We start from the raw sequence: 19,066 nt of genomic DNA on the forward strand, positions 1-19,066 counted from the left end.
TGCCACTTCTGAAAAGTTCCCTGGGCTTTGGAGTAGGTGATACATTCTTTTCATCCATGGCTGTGTATTGAGTTGCAAAGCCACAGCAACAGACACTTAGTCTCAGAAGCTTGAAGCATTATGGGAGAAAAGGTTTATTGTAGCTCCAGAAAAGGCCACCACATCAAGGAAATCATCGTGGTAGGAGCTGATCTGGCATAGTCCAACCCACCTTACAGTGACCTTACGTTAGAAAGACAGCTTGTTTTTTCCTTAGTTTACTTGAAATGGTACTCCACCATACTAATTCCTCTCCTGTTGCTATGATGAGATATTCTGACCAAAGCTTCTCTAAAAGGGTTTATTGTGGATCCAGAAGAAGAGAGTCCATCATGGCCAGGAAAGCATAGTGGCAGCAGCATGAGACCAACTCAAGAAAGAGCAGGATATAGGCTGCATAATACAACCTCAGCATCTAGCCCTCCCCCATCCCCCCAGTGATGTACTTCCTCCAGAAGGTTCCACCTTAAAGGATTCACAAACACCCAAACAGTATCACCGCCTGGAGACCAAGTGCATTCAAACACATGAGCCTATGGGTGGATATTTTACTTAAATTGTAGCATTCACTGTACTTGCTTTGTATGTTTTCTATGATAGATAGATATATATAGTCTGTGGCCAATGATTAGGGGGAGGGTGCCAAAAGGTCTAAGCATTCTTTTTACCTTTGAAGTCTAAGACTTTTACTGGCTAGATGTTAGGATTGATCCTGTTTGGGTTTTTATTGTTGTTGTTGTTTGGTTTTTTTTTTTTTTAATGTTTTCTAATTGGGTGTGGTAACACATACCTTTTTTGTTTTAAAGATTTATTTTTGTTTGTTTGTTTATTTATTTATTTATTTATTTATACAGTGTTCTGCCTGCATGTATACCTGCACATGAGAAGAGAGCACCAGATCTCACTATAGATGGTTGTGAGCCACCATGTGGTTGTTGGGAATTGAACTCAGGACCTTTGGAAGAACAGACAGTGCTTCCAACCTTTGAGCCAGCCCTCTAGCCAGATTGGTCCTGTTTTTGTTTTTTGGTTTTTTTTTTTTTAAGATATATATGTATTTCCACACTCCCAGATGCATTTTGAACCTCTTTCATTAATATTGATGTGTTAGACTTCTTTATTTTGCTGTTTTATAGTGGAGACTTGCCACTAGATCCTCCAGTGGGTAGTACAAGGAGAGGAGGAGAGGTTGGTGAGGCTCCTGTTCCCTTCCCTCCTCTCCTCTCTCCTCCTCTCTCCCCTCTCCTCCCCTTTCCCCTCTACTCCCCTCTCCCTTCTTGTCCCCTCTCCCCTCTCCTCCCCTCTCCCCTCTCTGTTCCTTATTTTGGATTTCCAGAAACACTGTCCTGCTCTGTCTCCCTGTTTCTCTCAGAAGGGCTGACTCCCTGCACATTTTCTGGCACCTTCTCTTTGGGGAGATTAGCAGCAAGCCCCCATCTGGATTCACTATCTTCCTCTATATATTGTCTTGATTTCCTCTGAGGGCTGGCTTTGTTTGTTCTTTAAGTCCTTTGCTCCTTGTCATTCTTCCCCTAATCACGTAGGATTCCCATCTCCTGGGCTGGGCATCCCATGGCTTTGTGGTGACTGCTGCTGGCCAATTAGGATGCGTATTGCCCTCTTTATAGACATAGATCATTGTACGATTGCACTTTTTAAAAAAGTTCTTACTAAAACTGAAAAAGGAGATTGACTACCCTGAAGAGGAAATATTCACATTAGTGCGTTTTTCAAGTTCTTCAAGTGGTCCTAATGTGTTGCCAAGGTGAAGGGCTTTCTTTTACACGACAATATGTTCAAATATGTATATTAGGCTGAAGAGATGGTTTGGTGGCTAAGATCTCTACCTGCTCTGCCTGGGGACCTAGTTTTGATTCCCAGCACCCTCATAGCAGCTCACAAAGAACAGTAACTTCAGTTCTGCGGTATCTGGTGCCCTCTTCTGGCCTCCCTGGGCAGCATATGCATGTGGCAGACACATGCAATCAATACACCCATGCACATAAAATAAAGCTAAAATTTTAACTTAAAAAAAATATTTTGTGGGTGGTAGTGGCACATACCTTTAATTCCAGCATTCAAGAGGAAAAGTCAAATGGGTCTCTGTGACTTCAAGGCCAGCCTGGTCTACAGAGAGAGTTCCAGGCCAGTCAGGACCACAAAGAGAAACCTTGTCTCAAAAAAACAATATATATTATATATTTTCAAAGATTGCCACGCTTTTCAACATAATTGTGTTATTATTTTTCATCCTTGAGCCCTTTCTACTCAATATTATCCAGACCTGTGTTTCTCAGATGTTTCTTTTATTCTATGATTCTATGTGGGCTTTGTGTGGGGGGGGGGGGGAGGTGGGCAGAGAGAGATTTTCCTATATCTCATTTTGGAAGTGCTGAGGTAATCCCTTGAGATTTAAAATTCTATCCTCTGAATAAACGCCCCCCCACCCCCACCACTTAGTAAGCCATGAAAGTTTTAGCTTACTGGAGTCTCCTTAGTTTATGGCTCATCTCTCTCCTCTCCACAACTGAGTTCATAAATAGCCACATGAGAAGTATTCTTTCTCATTTATATATGTAAATCAATAGCTTAAACCTAGGTCTTTCCTCTGAGCTCGGAGCCTAGGTTCTTGGCTTTGTCTTAATAGCTTGCATTGTGACTGTAAGGATACCTCTTAATTGCCGACCACACAGACTAGAGAAGGAGAAGGAACCAACTCTCAAGCCACTGCCCAGAGAGGAGTGCTATGAATAGTCTGATGTGTGTGCTGCTTTAATTCCTTGAGACTACTATAGCAGAGTACATGCGCTGGGTGGCTTACAAACAATAGAAATGTTTCTCAAAGCTGGGATGTCAAAAGTCTAGAATGTTCATTGTCTGGTGATGGCCCACTTCCTGGCTGTGTACTCATATGCTGGAAAGGTAGGAGTCTCTTGGGCCTTAGTTATATGTCATTAATCCTATTCATGAATGCTCCACACTTAGGACCTACTTAGTTCCCATAGGCCCCCTACAGATACCATCTACCCAAGTATGGGACTTGAGGAGTGATATATACATTAAAGCATGGTATTTAGTTTCTAGTATTTTTAAGCTGTTTGCATTTACCTCATTTGCCACTATTTCATATTTTGTGGTCCACATCACTTGCTCTTACATATGTACACATTCACAACAGTAACTGAAATTTTTCTTAAAATAAGTAAATTTTGTGAAAATATTTTATTTTGAAATTTTTCACTTATAAATTATGTCGGAAAGAGTACCTTGGACTGTAATCCATTGCTTTGTTTTGTTTGGTAAAACAGTTTTGTATCTACTTCAAGAATACTGCATCTTAGGCAGGAGAGACGGCTCAGTGGTTAAGAGCACTGACTCTTCTTGTGGGGAAACTGGGTTCAGTTCAGTTCCTAGCACCCATATGGCAGCTCACAACCATCTGTACTCCAGTTAAAGGGGTTCCGATATTTTCTTCTGCTGTCTCTGAAAACCAGGCATGCACATGTGCAGTACACACATGGAGATAAACACCAACACACCTAAAATAAAAAACAAATACTTGGCCAGGTACGGTGGCACATGTCTGTAATACAATCACCCTGGGAGGCAAAGGCCAGCCTGGTCTACAAAGTGAGTCAAGGACAGCCAAGGTTACACAGAGAAATCCTGAATCCAAAAACCAAAATACATACATACATACATACATACATACATACATACATACATTCATACATACATACATACATATCTTTTAAAATGCAGAATCAAAAAATAAAAATTAAAAAACAAAAAATACAGTGTCTTGGGGTTCATCCTCCACTGGGTCTTGGTTTCCTCACTATAAAATAACATAATAATAGAGTTTACTATGGTAGTTGTAAGGATTATTTTTATTTATATATAAAAATGTTCACGGCAATAGATTCCAGGAAAAATACACCAAAGGGGGGCGTGGGGTTAGGCAGAATACCAAATTGTTTCCAAACAGGAAGTCCCTTTCTCTTTAGGGGGGCATTAGAGTGTCTTCTACAGAGCCACCAGGTCTAAGAGAGACTTGAGTTCTATGTGAATCACCAACAGGAAATGAGGCAAAGACTAATTACGGTCTGACTATGCCGCCATTCTGCTATTCGTCTGGTAACTTGGGATAATCTCTTTCCGGCCGGTTTTGGCACATCCTGAGTCCATTCTTTCCCTTCGCTTCCTCCGTCCCCACAGACACCCTAAGGCCTACAGTGGAGTCATTTTCTACACCTAGGATAACTGAGCACAATCATTTATGTAAAAGCAGCGCGTTCATTATCTTGACTACACTTGCAGCCCAGTTCAGACAACGAAGCCCCACAGTGGTGATTAAAGTAACAAACGCTCCTCTCCAGCAACTAGCCTTTCGAGGCCGCGGCATCTCATTTCAAGCAACTCTCTTCTTGGAAAGGTTCTACAGTAACTTACAAAGTAAGTGACTCTCGTTGCTAATAAGTTTTCTTGAGTAACCAAATTTTCCTTGTGCGTACCAAGGATTGGCTTCTCCTGAGCTGAGTTCTTTCGAAGCTGAGCTCTGCTTCTCAAACCTAGGAATCGAAACCGGAACCGTTCTTGCTGCTCACAAACTCCTCCCTTTAATTTGCGAGAGGACAGCTTCTGACTCAATGTGATTCTTTCATTGAAAACAATTAGTGCGTGCGTGCCCACTGTGTGTCACAGAGTAGGAATGCAGCGATTTGGAAAACAAAAGCAGCATATGTCCCCTCTCCTAATATCTTGTTAAGTCTCTGGATAAGCATCAGCACTCTGAACAATGCCTTAAAAGCAATCCTACTTTTATTTTGGCGCAAAGCAGTTTGGGTAGGGCTGCCCAGGGACCGATAGTGTCTGTTCTACACAGTGTTAACAGAGGAAGTGTATTTCAGTTAAATCGCTCCGTGTGACTTCGAAATACCTGGCAAAAGCAATGTAGGAAAGCGCCAGTCTGCCTGCCTGCATGCGGAGTAGATGGTGGTGTCACACCTGAAGTAACGAAGCAGCGAGGGACAAATGCTGGTCTCAGCTCACTTTTTGCTTTGCACTCAGGCTGCGACCTCTGTGCTTGGAATGATACCTCTCATAGGTAGGGTGGATCTTGTCACATCAGTTAATTCAGTCTAGAAACAGGAAGCTTCCCCTTTGCTCATGCATGTTTTCATGTGGCCTGAGGCGTCTCATGGCATGCTGGCTCAGTGCGAAAGGCGAACAGGCCGAAGAAATACAGAAACAACACATTTTTGGTGCTCTTGGCTTGGAAATCCCACGTCATTTCTCTCTCATTCCCAGATGGTCAAGATAATCTAAAAGCCTGCCTAGATCAAAGGGAGGAGACACAGGCCCTAGGTTTGGATGTGAAGGACGAGAAAGAACCTTAAAATATATAATAAAAACACCACATTAGGGCTATCTGCATAAGTAGGAACAAAGTAGGAGAAGAAACACAGACAGACAATGAGAGTGGAGATCATACCTTGGGAGAAAGGGGGCAGGAGGACAAAGGGCTTGTACAGAAAAGAGAAACTGAGTGGGGGCATCTCTGTGACAAGCTGGAGACCTAAGTCAGGGTAGGCTCCCAGGGGGATATGAAAGAGACTCTACAGAAACTCCTAGTACCAGGGGTCATACAAACTGAAAAGGACACCCTCTAACTAGACAAGTCTCCTAGTAGAGGGAGGGGAACACCAACTCACCCACAAAAACTTTGACTCAAAAGTCATTCTGCCTACAAGATGTGCTGGCATAAAGATAGAGCAGATATAACAGAGATTGAGAGAGGGTCCAACCAATGCCTGGCCCAACCCAAGACCCACCCCATGGGAGAGAACCAACCTCTGACTCTACTAATGCTATGCTTGCAGGCAGGAAGTCAAGCAGAGTTGTCCTCTGAGAGGCTCCGCCCAACAGTGATTCAAAACAGATGCTGAGACTCAGCCAAACATTGGAGGAGGCATAGGGAGCCTTGTGGCAAAGGGAAGGAGAAAAGGTCCTGGAGTTGACAGGAACTTCACAAGAAGATCAACAGGGCCAGCCAGCCAGAGCCCAGAGGGCATGCTCAGACTGAAGCACCAACCAAGGACCTTGCATGAACTGGACATAGGCCCCCTACAAAGATGTAACTGATGGACAGCTCAGGCTTTATATCAGGCCCCTACTAAGGGAAATGGGCTCTCTCTAACATGGACTCCCTTGCCAGCTCTTCAATTACTTCCCCCTGGAGGGACTGCCTTACCAGGCCACAGGGGAAGAGGACACACTCTCCTGATGAGATTTGATGACCTGGGGTGGATGGAAAGGGGGGGCTCCCTTTTCTGAAGAGTAAGGGAGGGGGACAAGGAAGAGGGAGGAAGGGTGGGACTGGGGGGTGAGGCGAGATGGAGCTACAACCAGAATGTAAAATGAGTAAATAAAAAATAATAATAAATAAATTAAAGAAAAAAAAAGAATACATATCCTGTTAGCAATAAACAAGACAATCCTACACCTGTCCCTGGAGCAGTTAAGCATAACTAATCTGCAATGAAAAACTGGCTTAATTCCCTTCAGTAGAGCCATTTCTTTCTATGTTCTCCAGTCTGGACCAATTTCCTGAACTCCAGATTCCCAACAGCCTGATGACATCTCCATTTGAATATTTCTGAGACATCACAGCTAACAACAGACTCCAGATGTCTTATTCCTTGAGCCTTTCACCTCTCCATAATCAGAAACTCAATTCTTCCAGCCACTGAGGACAAAAACAAAACTACTGCCCATTATCCATTCATCTTATACCCTTGTCTCCTTGATGAAATGTCATCATTTTGATATTTTGCCTGACCATACTTCTTAAAACTAAATTTCCTCCAGCCCCAGTGTTTCTTTCCCTCTGTTATTTTTCTCTTTGCGTCACACATATTTCTCTTCTTTTAACTCCTTTTCTTTCACTACAGTAAAAACTCCATAAATGTAGGGTTTTTATTTGTTTTGTTCAAGGATGAATCCACAGTGCTCAGAATGACTCTTAACATCAATACGGTTCAGTACATTTTTATTGACTATATAAATGATTTCAAGTTTTCACACTTCAGAAAACAGCACAAAGAAGAGATCAGAAGTTAGAAAAATTACATTCAAATTTAGATTAATAGCTAGAAAAAAGTAGCATGGCTGTGTATTACATAATATACACAAATCTTGACTTCTCAAGAGCTATGTGTGGCCCAATGAGTTTTAAATAGTCTCCTAATATATTAAGTGAACCTAAATAAAATGCCTATGTCCCTTTTCTACCTGGGTATGAAGTGAGTTGGAAGGACCTGGCCAACAAAGCAGGGTTTTTTTTAAAAAATAAATTGTATTAATTTATTCATATTACATCTCAATTGTTATCCCCTCCCTTGTATCCTCCCATTCCTCCCTCCCTCTCATTTTCCCCTTACTCCCCTCTCCTATGACTGTGACTGAGGGGGGCCTCCTCTCACTATATATGCTCATAGGGTATCAAGTCTCTTCTTGGTAGCCCAAAACAGGTTTCTTAACAAGCTTGTGCAGGAAAAGGAGTGCTACTAAGATACCTTTATCATTTTTATTCATCTCTAAACCAGAGTGTTATAACTATGGGCAGCTCCCATTTCACATCAAGCAATAGAGCCCTAACTATGAGAAAAGGTAAGAAACCATTTGATGAAAATTATACCTATTACTGGAGGATTTTACTTCAGCTTATAAATTATGATAAATGCTTTGGTGAATTACACAAGTATAGACACTTAATGGGAAAGAGAAAATTTACAAGCTCAAAGAAACAGACCTCAGGAGCATTCATGCTAAGGCACATGTATAGAATAGAATATGGTATAACACCTGCAATAAGCTTTAAGAGCTGCAGAAATAAAACTGCCTATAAGGAAATGGGCCCTAGGGAGATGAGTTTCTGCAGACCCTCACCATGCCGATTTCAGGGCATACTGATGATCTCATGTCTCCTGGCACACTTACCAGCTCTGTGTGTATGGAAGGCACATTCTTCTTCAAGTAAAAAGATGACCCAAAAGCATTTGACTCACCAGAAAGGTCCTCTACCGTCTTCCATACTGTTCCTTGACAGAGGCCAATACATATGCAGGACCTGGGCCATGGGGTCTTAAACCATGCTTCTGACTAAAGACTTTGTGTCTTTACCTCCAAGTGAAGAGATGTGTATTGTTCCAGACTTTATGGCTAAACGATGAGGGAAGGAAGAAGTAGTCTTCAATTCCTCAAGTTGACAAAGCTTCAACCAATTCTCTAAAGCCAAGCAGTACTAAAGATTAAGGAAGAGTAGAGTCCTTCGTATTTTCCTAAGAAGCGAAGGCCCAGTGATGAAGACTGACTCACCCACAACTCATCATGGGTTTGAGCAGGACTCCCTTAGGTCCTTTGCCCTTCTCTCCACCAAGTCTTGTTAATCCCACTCTTCCTTCCTGGGGTACTCTATGCAGCATGCTGACACGAGCATCTTTAAAGCTACCATGTCTCATTGCTGCTTCCCAGACCCACCCTTTATATTTCACAACTCCTCCATTGGGCCATGTTGCTTTCCAACAGCTTCTAAAAAGATGGAAGGAGAAGACAAGTGCCATTTGGTTTTTTCCCTCAGGCACCATATAGAATAAAGTATGTGCTCCTCAAAGCAGTAAGTGTTGAAATGTCAAGACCAAATTCATCACAAATACCTTAACCAATACATAGTGTATTCCTCACAAATTATGCAAAATGAAAACCAACCTCAATGTCATAGTGAGGTAAAATGAGGAAGCCATCTCTCAACAGAACGTATAGATTGGAACCTATATAGCTGTGCTATGTCATCTTCATGCTGTGTAGTTCTCTACCTCATCTTTAATACAATCAACTACATAAACATTATTCCATTTGTCCAGGAAAAGGAGTTTATGTTTCCAGTTTTTACTGTCATGAATAAATTATGGAAGAGGGCATGGAGGTCAGCTTGAGCTCAAGAATGCTGATTTACTTGAGGAAACAATAAGACTAATAATAAATCAACAGATTCTAATGGTGTGTCAAAAACAAAAAGTAAAAACTCAAGGACAAAATAAAGAGAAATACCAACTGAATGGTTGGGAGTGTTTACTTTCCTGAGCAGGTTAACTGAAGGACTTCATTGTTTAATTATAGTAAAGCTACCAAAGCTTCTGTTGCACCATGGGGCGCAGTCACACAGTCACAGTAGGCAGGACATCTTGGTGGGCTTGCCCTGCCCAGAAGTGCTTATATCCTGAAAGTGAAGACCAGAAGAATACCTGCTCAGCAGTCAGTCACATGCCAAAGGGGGGGGGGGGGGCGGAGCAGAAGCTCAGCAGCAGACTCTCACAGCCTCTCTGGGATAGATGCTATTTTCATGAACACAAACACCAGGGAGAGGAAAAACAATTGGGCATTTCTCACTTGCTCAAAAGAAAGCTGAAAGTAGATCTCTCTCTCTCTCTCTCTCCCTCTCTCTCTCTCTCCCTCTCTCCCTCCCTCCCTCCCTCCCCCCCTCCCTCCCTCCCTCCCTCCCTCCTTCCCCCCATCCCCCCCTCTCCCCTATCCTACACAGTAGACAGAATTCTGAATTCTAAAGCCAGGAAATTGTGTGAAGCAGAGACAGAAAGAAAGAGAAAGGGAGTGGGGGGGGGGGTGAGGGGGGTGGCCAGATGTTTTCTTCTTTCTTTTTTAAAGGATGGTAGCTGCATTGTAAAGAACCCTCAATTAAAGTCCAAGGCAGTTCAGCGGATTATGATGCAATCTGCTCTGAGACCAACATTCTCATTATATCTGCATCTCACTAACGTAATTTTAATGCCTTCCCTATGCAGCCTGACCAGCTCGTTTCTTATTGTTTATGCAAATGGGTTTTGTGGGTAGTGGATTAGTTGCATTTTAAAGCCCAGAGGCAAAATGATGAAAATATTCACATGACAGTAATGGATGAAAAGCACCCTGCTGCTAGCAGTTTCCAACACAAAATTGCAGGACCGATTTTTATTATTTTTTTATGTGTATTGCTTTTGCTGGTTTAACCATTTCCATAATCAGGGTCCCCAATTACACAATGGCTTTTGCCAAACAACCCAATGCCTCCTGCACAATATTTTTTCCTATACCGTCTTCCTAGAATTCCCTAACAACCCAAATACATCTGATAAACATGTATTTAATTTTATAGCTAACTGCGAATTTATTTAAAAAAATAAAATATATCAGCATTAGTAGAAAAACTCTTGGCTAAATTAAAGATGAGACATTCGAGAATAAAGGTAAGGACTCTGGACATGTAAACCAGCCAAGACTGGAGGAAAATTCACTGTGGGCTGGAAACACTAGCTATTACCCACACCCAGGATCGTATTTCCTATCATTGAAGTAAAGGGAAATTGGCAAGCACAAATGGCCTGGTTAGTGAGATCTTGTCTTCTCTCCCACAGTGAAGTCTTTAGAAACCATCCCAAAGGCTCAGACATTCCAAGAGCTAATGACATATCTGCTCTCAGCCATCAGTGTGGAGCCATTGTAGACTAAATGCTGATGCTCCAGGAACTGGTGCTGCTGTTTCCAGCCACGGGCCAGGGAGGCAGAAATTCCTAGTCATGTGAGGGCAATAAGGCTCCATGCATGTGCGAACAACCCTGACAACAGAATTCTTCGACATACACACTCTCTCTTTTTCTGCTCATTGATGAGTGATAAAGATCCTAAAGAGCTCCACCAAACTCCTTGTACATAGATTTTCATAAATGACTTTTTGCAAATTATTTTCCTACACAGGTGTCTCCTGCACCTCCTCCAAAAAAAATTCTATAAAAGAGAAAGGATAACATAAAACTTGAAATGGATATTTTTTCTTGTACTCCCCAAAGAAAAATATCACAAGATGGATTTTTTTTCATTATCATGAAAGCAAGATGCAGCACAGGCAGAGATGACACTGAACTCAAACTAAGGTTCTTGTTTATATACTATAACATGCATAAAACCAGAGAGAGGTAAGGGAGTAGGATACTGTTTATAGATAAGTAACTATGAACAAGAAATAGATTCTCCAAATGAATCCCTTTATTTTATAAACTTTTTTTCCTTCTTTGCCTTGAGTTTAAATAATCACTACATATAAGTGTTTCACAAATCATGAAAAACAAGCTAGGGACTAGATAAAATAAATATTCAACTACATAGTATAGTTCAATATTATATATATAATGAAGTATAGCATTAACTGAAAAGATGTAAACTCCCTACTAAGTATAATATGTACTACTATGAAATTAAGATTTGGGCTAGTCATATGAGGCCCTGGCAATAAGACTCTGAGAGACCTAAATCAGAGACACAAGGCAATATTCAGAGAATGACAATTTTATCACAGAGAAGTGATACTTAATGCTGTTAGAAAAGAAGATGCCATTTAAAATGTAGAGAATTTATCCACTGTCTGGTTCAAGGGCTCAATTCTACCCGTTCTAAAATGGAGGCGTCAACATGTAAAGAGATGTTGTCATTCAGCATCCTGGATTCCATGTCTGATGGGTCAGTCCAGGTGTTGTTTGCTTCTGGATAAAAAAAGGCGGACCATTTCTAGTTCCATCCATTTGCCTGCAAATTTCAGGATTTCCTTGTTTTTAACACCTGAATAGTATTCCATAGTGTAAATGTACCACAGTTTCTTTATCCATTCTTCGACTGAGGGACATCTAGGTTGTTTCCAGGTTTTGGCTATTACGAATAAGGCTGCTATGAACATGGTTGAGCATATGTCCTTGTTGTGTGGTGGAGCATCATAAGTGAGTTAACCCAGACCCAGAAAGATACACATAGGATATATCACTTATAATTGGACACTAGCCCAAGAGAGATATACCTTGAAAGATATACCTTCATTTAGCCAGAGATTGGGATAGATACCTGGACTTCCTATTTAAACACGAAGTGAGAAAGGTAAGGAAGAATGGGGAAATAGAAGGATCCACAAGGTCCTAGAAACCTACAAGAAGACTATTAAGGCTGGCAGATTTGGACCCAGGTGAGTCAGCCCAAATTACTGTACCAACCAAGAACAATGCATGCAGTAAACCTAGAATCCCTATCCAGATCTAGCCAATAGACAGCACATTCTCCACACTTGTGTGGAGAGCAAGGACTGACTTGGACATGAACTCTAGTGTCCCCTATTTGACCACTTCTCCTTGGGGAGACCTGGTGAGACTCAGAGGAAGAGTAAGCAGACTATCAGGAAGAGACCTGGGGGATGAGGTCCCCTTCTGACACAGACCTAGAGGAGGGGAATAGGATGAAAGAGGGAGGGAGGGGGGAATGGGAAGATACAAGTGAGGGGATAACAAGCGAGACGCAATCTGAATAAATTACTATTAAAAGAAGAAGAAAAAGAACTGACAGACCTGGAGATCAAAGGTCCCATATCTCACTCGTGAGCAGCTCGGAACACTCAGATTGAGGCCTGAGGCCCAGGTGCAGAGCGAAGTTTCCAGTCTTGCCTAGGAGGTGGAAAATGGGCTTCCACCATGTGTTACAGTTTAGCTCTTTTAGAATGAGCCTGCTGGTATCAGATCGCAGTGGAGACTTGGGATCTTTACAGCCAGTAATGATACCAAAAGTCCTACAAGCCCCTTGCACCCAGGACACAGCAGAGGAAGCAGGCAGAGCCCCCAAACCAGCCAGGAGGCAATGCAATTGTCAGTATCAGAAGGCAACGGAAACTCAGGAGTTCCAAAGGCCTGTGGTGATATCGCACTGTTACAGCTCTTTGGTTGGGCTGTCATGCTGAGCACAGCAGAGGACTTGGGCAGATGTTCTGAAGGCAGGTCCAGGAAAGCACAGGCCAAGTGGGTGCTTCTCGGGCAGTCAGCACCAATCTTGCCACAATGGAGTGGAGAATTCTTCACACTGGTGAACATGGAAGGTCATAGAGGTATCCCGAGGCTGGTAATCTAGAAGCTTGGCTCATTCTTTAGGAGCCCTTCCCTTCCCCAGAATAAATGAGTAAGAAAGTAAACCAACCTTTAGTCATGAATCAGGGATTTATAAACCTTGGGCAGTGAGGAGGGGTTTGAGGGCGATTTTGTCTGATTCACTAGGGCTAAGGGTGCCAGGATAGTTAATCTACATACAGTAGTACAGTAGCTCATTTGCACACAGTAGCATGGAGTCCTATCATAAGAAGGAAAACATAGTACTTAATTAGCCTATAGGTGAGGGAATAACTTCTAGGTATGATTAAAGATCATTTGCTGGAGGCTTGGATCTCCGCAGCATAGGGTGGGGCACTTCCAGGAATTCCCTGTCCTTGCTAAACAAGTTTCTAATCATGAAAGGGTCAGGCCTGTAATCTTCCCTGAGGGTTACGTGATGCTCCTAACAAGATCTGGGGTTACCTGATCAGGTGGAGCGAGAACCCCACTAAGGAAAGGGGGTCTGCCTTCACAGGCCAAGCACAAATGGTTATCTGGAGATGTCAGACTTCTACCTTACCCAGCAGAGTCCCACAAGATGTGAAAGGAAGTTATATGAGAGTACCACCAGTTAGGACACATTATTTTAAGTTTGAAACAGTATGGTATTTCTGGGTTTGATAATTGTGCAGTGCTTATGTAAGATGCACCATGGTTATGTAGGAAAAGCTGGGTGAAGGCTATATGGAGAACTCCATTCTATTTTTGTGACTTTTGTAAGTTTAAAATCGCTCCAGAATAGGAGCTTAAAATATAGTACTACATGCTACAAGACTTTGAAAGAAGTTGTTGATGTAGAGATGAGCACAGTTCTGTGCGAACATACCATCTTAAGGTAGCTTTTGTACCACTGTTAGTATAACCAGTCAAATACTCAGCTCAATGTGTAGGACTCAGTAACCAGTGCCAATGAAAACCCCAAGGTATCCTGTTGAGTCAAGCTAGATTGAAACGACACAAGCAATTAACTTTAGAAGATGGCATTCACTAAACAACAAACTATATCCAGAGACTGAGGAAGAAGAGTTAAACTATTTTACTAGCAGTGCTGCAGAAGAAAATGACTAAAAATGGAAAGAGTTTGGTAGTTTGAGAATTTATACATTTTGCATGATTAAAATTACAAAACTAAAGTTTTGACTGCCCCCAACGTCCTTCGTCAATGCTCTGACTTTGAACTATCATGAATGTTGGCTGGCTTTCTACCATGGGAGTATTTTTACATGACTCGAATAGAATATTCGTCTGTTACCAACATCACAAATCAATTTATTTTTGTCAGAAAGCAAACATTTTGTTCTAAATGGGCTTCTACAAATGTAACTTGTATCCCTTAGCAGTCTTAGTCTCTGCTTTCTAAAAGTTTGAGCTCAAAGTTAAATGCATGTCCCACTGTTCTCAGGTAGAGTACCACAAGGCATCTTGGGAACAGAACAGAAATAAGCCTAGAGCTAGGACACTTGGAGGACAAAGATCTTTACATATACCACTGAACATGGATAAGCAATAAACAAGGGACTGGGGCTTAGTTTGATGGTACAGTGCTTTCTTTGTTAGCACATTTCCTTGAATTTGATCCTCAGCACGAGAAAAAACAAAACAAATAAAAAAACAATAACTGGATGAAGGAAAGAAATATCAAAAGACTTTCAGGGATTCGTGGTGCCCGCTTTTGACAGAAGGAAATGTTCTGAGGCCAAAAGGAAGGGTTTAAACTTGCAGAAAATTCACAACTGGGTGGAAATAGTAAGAAGGAACAAAAAAGCAGGAGCCTCCCCAGGCAACATGAGCAAAAGGAAGACACCAAAACAGAACAACATCTGGTGGTAGAGCTTAGCATGAGAGAGCCTCTGCATTCAGTCTCTACTAGTAAAAATACATATGTACGTACATACATACATACATACATACATACATACATACATGAGAAACTGACAAAATAATTTCAGATTTAGGGAGTTTTGTTGCAAAGACTGAATTTTTTTATAGCCTTTCAAAATTTGTGTTAAAATCTTAACTACAAGGTCAATGATGTTGGAAGGTAGAGCCTTTGGCCAATTAAATCTTTAGGAGGTTTCCCACTTGAATGCGATGGATGTCCTAATAAAAGAGGCCCAAGAAATGGTTTTTGCAAGTGAGGACCAATGTGTGAGCCAGGAGACTGTTCCTCAGCAGACACTAGATGTTCACCTCTTGGTCCCAGACTCACAAGCCCCAAGTTTATGGTACTTCTTCCATAGCATCCACAACAGACTAATAAACTAGGCATGTGGCTGCTAGTTGTCTGGAGAGTCTCTTTAACAACCTTAATCACGTTTGAGTTGTTCATTGGACGGGGAGACCTGGTGGCAATCAGAGGAAGGACAGCAGGTTACCAAGAAGAGACTTGATACCCTATGACCATATAGAGGGGGAGGTAATCCCCCTCAGGAACAGTCATAGGGGAGGGGAATAAGGGGAAATCGGGAGGGAGGGAAGAAGGGGAGGATACAAGGGATGGGATAACCATTGAGATGTAACAAGAATAAATTAATAAAGGAGGGAAAAAAAGAAAAATGAAAGCACAAGCTAAAAACATTGACAGTTTGTTAAATAAAATTTGGTCTTTGTATATGTGCAACGCTCTGAGCTTACAACAGATTGTTCCTTCATTTAGAAGATATGTTACTATTTTAGTCATTGGAGAGAAAACAGTGAACAAACCACACAAAACCTGCTCTGCTGACTATGCTCCAGAACCAGTATGGTAAGGATCAGCTGCCATCTGACTATCAGGATAGGATTTGATTGTATGTTGACGATGTACGTGTAGTTTCGGAATCACTTGAGAATATGCTCGAAGTTGCAAGCCTTGTCTCTTTTGAAGAAAGCATGAGGGATTTGTAAATCTCTATATACAATGTCTGGCTGTCCCTGCATCCTCTGAGATTTGGAGCCTTTAATCCTTTGCATTTGGAAACCTTGAGCCTAGAATTCATAGCTTTATTGGCACAAGATGCAGACAGATAAAACACGAAGCTAAATTGGCTAACACCACATTATTTCAAGGAACCGCTGAGCTGTTTTCTGAAATGTTGAGGCTCATGTATAATAGATAATGAGATAAACCACTGGCTTTTAATTTCCTTTAATTGTATTTTTGAATCAGTGGGCATGTCTCGTTGGCTTTTCTGTATTCTAGAATAATGAGTATTAAATCCCACTCTGTTACACAGAGTCATGCTTTTTGACAAAGAGTGTAAATTGTTCCAACACCACAACAATTTCAGCCAAAAATGTACCGGCAAGGGTTGTTTGTTCGTTTGTTTGCGTTTGTTGTTGTTGTTTTGGTTCAGTTTGGGGTTTTTTGTTTGTTTATTTTGTTTGATTTGGTTTTAGCTTTTAGGAAACCAGTGCTTAGAGAATATATTTGGGGTTGTTGAACATGTCATTTTTGTAATAAGAAATTAGGCCAGGCAGCACTAAGAGGCAAAAACAGTTAAGAAACACACTTCCGGGCCCTGGAGAGATGGCTCAGTGGTTAAGAGCGCTGCCTGCTCTTCAGAAGGTCCTGAGTTCGATTCCCAGCAACCACATGATGGTTCACAACCATCTACAATGTGATCTGATACCCTCTTCTGGCCTGCAGATGTACATGCTGGCAGAACATTCTATACATAATAAATAAATAAATAAATAAATAAATAAATAAATAAATAAAAAGAAACACACTTCCTTGTGGAGTTTTGTTATAAAATTTAGCATTCAGAATTCCATAATCCAGAAAAAAAATATTTACCAGTAAATAAATTTTGTTCACCACTAAAAAGTCATCTACACTGTAAAATGACAAAAACGGATGGCGTCTGCATAGGCTGAGAATTAATCCTGTGCCATATTTTCCAGGTGAGAACCCAAGTATTTGTTGGGTTCTGGGAGGGAACTGAGAAACTCACTTCAGAAATGGAGGCTTAAAAAGGCAAGCTTTATTTTCTGCGGGACCAGGAGGTGATCAGCTCAGCCCGGGATGGGGGCGGGGGTTGGGGAGGGATATGCAGGGAAGCTGTACTGAATATTTAAAGGGTGAAAACCCGCAATGCCAGGCGGGTTTTGGTGAGTGATGGGGTCATCCCATCAAACTTTAACATTATGGGCTAAGCAAGGGAGTATCTGTTAGAGACTGTGCTTGATCCAGGACACCTGGCCTCAAGGCCCTTAATTATTTCCCTAGAATCTCCGGCTAGGAACCTAAAGTCTTTAATTCATTCTTCTAAGCAATCAGTCTGAGTTCAAGGTGAACAAAGGAGCTGTTCACCTGTCTGTAGTCAGTGGGGGCTTAGCAGGCAATATACTTTTATACCTTGGGCACGTTGGTTAAGATAACGGCAGGTTTTACATTCTTTTACCAGTCTAACAGACACTTAGAAAAATGTTTCAAAGGGCAGGGTAGGAACTGCTTCCCCAAGCTTAGGAATGTGAACCTAGTTTCACCCTGCTAACAAAATGAGGGAGCAAAAGGAGGCCAGCTCAGCTCAGCGCCACCTCCTTCTTACATATTAACCTTGGAAGCAGAGAAGGGAGAACTGGGCAGAAGGCAAAGTGGAAGTCATAAAGTAATGGATTTTTCATCCAGTTTCAAAGTCACCTTTTAGCATGGTAATGGGCAATAGAAGACAGTAAGCATCTTGTCAGAGCCCACGCAAAATGTCACTGCCAAAATGGTTAGTCGCTTCCCCCTCCACTTCTCAGAGAACCTGCTGGCAGAAAACCCAACTGCTACCTAGCTCCGGTTTCAAAGGCCTTAAAAGGTTGACTAAGTCAACCAATGACACTAAGCACTGCCTGATCTGCGTTGGTCTGAAACACAAAGAAAAAAAGAAGAAAAAGAGAAGGAAAAGAAATGGAGGAAAGAAGGCACGTGGTGAGGGAGAGAGATCTGCCCTGCCTGGTTTGTGGTTATGAGACATTCTAAGTTTTCCTTCTACTGTATAAAGAAAAGAACCAAATGGCTTGACTTAACCTTATTTAAAAAAAAAAAATCTAAGCTGGAACTTCTACTGTGTATATAACATTGTCACTTAAAGTCATTATTTTGGGTTGGTGCTAACCTCAGTTGGTGAAGCTCTCGGATTGTAGGGACTAGTACTTGAGTTTGATCCAAAGAACGCATGTTCAGCCAGCGATGGGGCACTCTTTTAGCCCCAGTGCTGGGGAGGCAGACCTCTCGAGCTACTGGGGTCTAGAAGTAAGCTAGCCCACAAAAAGACAAGGTGAGTGGTGGCTTCTCACTTCCACATTCATGCTCTCACACGTGGACGTACACTCATGCATACAAGTGCACCTGCACACATATGAATGTGCACAGATTAAAAAATAAAATGTTGATTTTGATAATAAAAACCAAGCCTTTTTGTTCGGAATGTCCCAGTTGCAATATTTAGAGTATTTCATCCTCGTTTTTTTTCAGATCCATTTTTTTCCTTCAGTGGATTGTTTGACTCTTAGGAGACTTCGAAGAAGTGCAATTCTACATATTTTCCTTTAGTCAACATTTGATGAGCTGATTGCTTAAAAAAAAAATTATTCTGACATCAGCCTTTCTGAGGACTCAGATTTTTAAGTGGATATTTTTATGCTTAAAAAAAAAAAAGAACACCAATTGACCTTTAAAACTGTTAGATTTCCTTCCTCTTCTAATTGTTTATGAGGTTTTTAAAGAAATTAAGCAAGTATAAATCACCTGCCTGACTAAACATGTATAGTAGCTATGGATGATGGTGTTTTCCTGATTTGTAGAGTACATTCCCTCTGAAGGGACTAGTGAATACAAAGCCAAGCAAAGGGAGCCAGAGAGAGCCCTGAAGCCTGCTGGGTAACCTTGAATATACCTTTAATCTCTGTGGTCCCAAGGTCTTTATCTCTAGCTAAAATAGCAAATTCCCATTATGCCTCTGTAAGAGATAACATCACCACTGGGCCAAAGAAGCACAGCATGTCTGCTGCAGCCATTAGAAGTAAGGAGTTGAAAAGCAAAGTGTTAC

The sequence above is a fragment of the Acomys minous genome, assembly GCF_964271855.1.
Source record: "Acomys minous genome assembly, chromosome: 11".
Lineage (NCBI taxonomy): Eukaryota > Metazoa > Chordata > Mammalia > Rodentia > Muridae > Acomys > Acomys minous.